The 3,317-nt window shown below is 47.9% G+C and overlaps 1 pseudogene; it reads left to right on the forward strand.

Annotated features, from left to right (window-relative positions):
- The first annotated feature begins 662 nt into the window (after positions 1-662).
- Positions 663-1,080, forward strand: LOC113146621 (annotated as a pseudogene).
- Positions 1,081-3,317: the final 2,237 nt, after the last annotated feature.

The raw sequence follows: 3,317 nt of genomic DNA on the forward strand, positions 1-3,317 counted from the left end.
ATTCCCACCGCACGTTGATTTTGCTTTGCTCCCGGTTCCTATCCCTGGTCAAGAACTTCTGACGGTAATTGACACCGGGCATGAAGCGAATTCTGTTTTCGAGGAACGGGCTTACTGCAATTCACCTCTTCACTCTTTATCTCAGTCCTATAGACTCAGGCTTGCTGACGCGCGCCAGAGCGCAAAATAAGCAAGGCGATAGCAAGTCGATGCTACCACAAGTCGCAATTAAAACCCATCAGCAAGGTCCGCGACTTGTATGATTAAAATCACGCCATGAAGTGATCCTATGTATGCCAACGGTTACTCCGTACGGGGTGGGGTTGCATCGACGGGTGCGCGTTGCTGAGGTTTGCGTGCGGAAAGGCGCTAGGATGAAGTAAATTTTGGTTTCTTCAACAGCATTCTTTCTATCTTCAGTAAGCAAAATAGGGTGGGGGCCTCATCGAGAAAAGTGAAAGTCTTCACGCAGGCAGCTTAGCAGTGTAGCAAGAGGAGCCCTCTCGGAGCATTCATCGCATCTAAACGCTTTGACAAAGCGCTCTTTGCTGGACAATTTAGTTTGAACTGACCAAGGGGGAGCAGGGATTGGCAACTATAAAAAGGGATTTTTGCAGGGGTGCTAGTTCTTATAGAAGGATGAGCTCTAAGCAGGCTACCATATGGACTTACAGCTCACCTATAGGTTAATCCGTAGCCCAGCTTCAAGCCATGTTCCGCGGTACCGGAATCCCTTCAAGCAGGGGGAGGAGATTAAGCGACAGGCGGATGAGTTGGAAAGGCAAGCCAAAGTGCGGGAATCGATCAGCGACAAGACCCGTGAATTGATCTTGGCAATTAAAAGAAGCTAAGTTGGAGCATGGCCATTAGCTTTAAGCTCGTGAAGGCCAGTGGGAAGCAGAGGTTCCCAATGCCTCGTTCTGGTGAACCTCTTGACTAACTACATGAATTGACAGCCTCTGGAGATTTGTCCTCACAAAGGCCTGCTTGGAAATCCCTATTCACCCAGATTGGCACAGAGCAGCGTTCCGCACTCGCATCCGCAAACTCAGTATACTTGTTGCCGTTCGTGCTTGTTAGTGCCCCAGCTGGATTTCAGCGGCAAATTAGTGCAGATTGTGCAGATGTTTCTCGGGCATATGAAGGATGGCTAGACTGCTGTCCAATTGGTCGACGCCTTAGTCTTGAGCCGAAAATTTGGAGAGTACCTACACCACCTATGGCCTGTGCTTCAGCTGTGCCACACGCAGCGGTACGTGAAGGCACGCTAGGATTTTGGTTGAACAATTGTGGTTTTGGGATTGTGCGCATCGGCCGCACAGATGGAGTCACTACTGGCAAGAATCTGATTAATCGGAGTGTGGCGTTTACCGGTACGCACGCACAACGGCGCTGCCAAGCTCAATGACCATGCATGTAATTGCAGGAATACTATATGTGGGTTTTTCAGATTGCTGCTTATTTGGCAAATTTGCCAGATTAAACGCGTTTTCTGACCTGGATATAGAACGCTAATACTACATCCAGGACACTTATCAGCCACCTCGCAACTATTCCGCGCTGTGGTAAATAACAGACGCGCTCTGTGTTTACTTGAAGATATCCCTTACAGAATAATAAGGTGCACGCATCACACCATATCACAGCCCCACACATCAGGTGTAAATCTAGATAGCTCTGCCGTATTGAGCGAGCCTCGGGGTGCCTGCTGAATCTCTACGATAGGAATCCATGAGGCCGCAGCCATGGGCTCCTTGCCAGGGGTGCTTACATGCGTCAAAACGGTGGCACTGGTTCCCAGGTCGACTTAGAGAGGACGCACTGGATCTGACTGCAAGCAGAAAACTTTTTAGTATTCCTCCGGACTGGTAGACTTTTATCTAGAAGTCGGACTCTTCAGAAAATGCTTTGCTTGTAGTGCAGGTGGCACGTTACAGCAAAGAAGTGGGTCCCAGGATCAATCACAATAGATGTGTTGTTGGCAATGCATATGATCGAGGCTACGATTTAGACACATGGATCATGTTCGCCCGTATTCACATCTATGTACACCCACTGCCCAATTAGAACTACCATTGCGTCCTAACAAACGGAGCGTATGGCCTGGCTGGAAAAATTTTCTTCCTAATCAAGCTACGGATCCTAGAATGGACCAAACTAGTGGCTGTCGGTATCGTTGCTTCACCAAACTTAAGCAGCGGAATAGTGTGCGAGAAAACTTTAAACTCTATGCCGTGTGAGGGGGTGTGACAGATGCCAGAGCTGTACTTGGGCGCCTCATTGAACCGTCCAGACGGAGCATCAGGCTCTACTGTACCTTTAAAACAGTCTTTGGAACTAGGAATTATACTCTTGTTTGCTGGTGCAGTACTTTGGACTAATTTGACATGGACTTTGTCGTTGGACTGCCTAAGGTCAAGGGACAGTGTAGCATCGACGCCGTTGTCTACCAAGTCAGTGAATTCGCCCACTTCATCTTTTGTTCAAGGCCAAGCCTTGCAAATTCATCAGACTTGTCATTGAGAATCAGGATCCCAATTTGTCTAGTGCGTTTTGGTGTGCCTGCATGACCGGCACACACGTTGACCATAATATGACAACTGCGAAATACATGAAGGCTGATAGGGAGATAGAGAGCACCATTTTTTTATGCTTTCTGTAAAATTAACTCTGTACTCACAAACATACTATTTGTTGGCTTTCTGCTGAATTTCAGGACTGCGGAGAAACGAGGAAACATTAGAGGGGAGTTACCAGTGAATAGCATGGGTAACGCCAAACTCAGTGGTTGAGGCAGGAGCAGTGGCAAGCCTTTTTGCCTGAAAGAGCATTTGCGGCTCTGTTTTATTTACTACCCTAGGCATCATGGAATTTACTCTTCTCGTTTCTCAGCAAGTGCCCTTTCGCAGCGTAAGATTTGCCTCGAATACTTACTTTTCGGAGCCCACGATTGGAAAATTCGCGGTCTTCACCGTTAACATGTTCTCTGCACTCGGCATCATACCAAGGCACTCTAAGGTGTGTTTTCGATACATTTTTTCATTATGCCTGTGTTGGAGCTTGAAAGTCAACTAGACTACTTGCAAACATTACTGTGTAAGGCGTGGATGCACTGCCAAACTAGCGTGTGTATTGTTTGCACTTACAGCTGTTATTTGTTGTTTCCTTTCCCATTGCAGGAGGCTCCCACTTTGCAGCGCGCCGACGACCGAGAGCCACCGCGCCGCTGGGGTCATGTTGGCTTAATCCCTTATTCGATTTGGGCTCGTGTGAATCTTTCTTACAGGTGACTTCTCTGACGCGCTTGCTACACACAT

The sequence above is a fragment of the Cyclospora cayetanensis genome, unplaced genomic scaffold (assembly GCF_002999335.1).
Source record: "Cyclospora cayetanensis isolate NF1_C8 unplaced genomic scaffold, CcayRef3 CcayRef3_contig_443, whole genome shotgun sequence".
NCBI classification, from domain to species: Eukaryota; Apicomplexa; class Conoidasida; order Eucoccidiorida; family Eimeriidae; genus Cyclospora; species Cyclospora cayetanensis.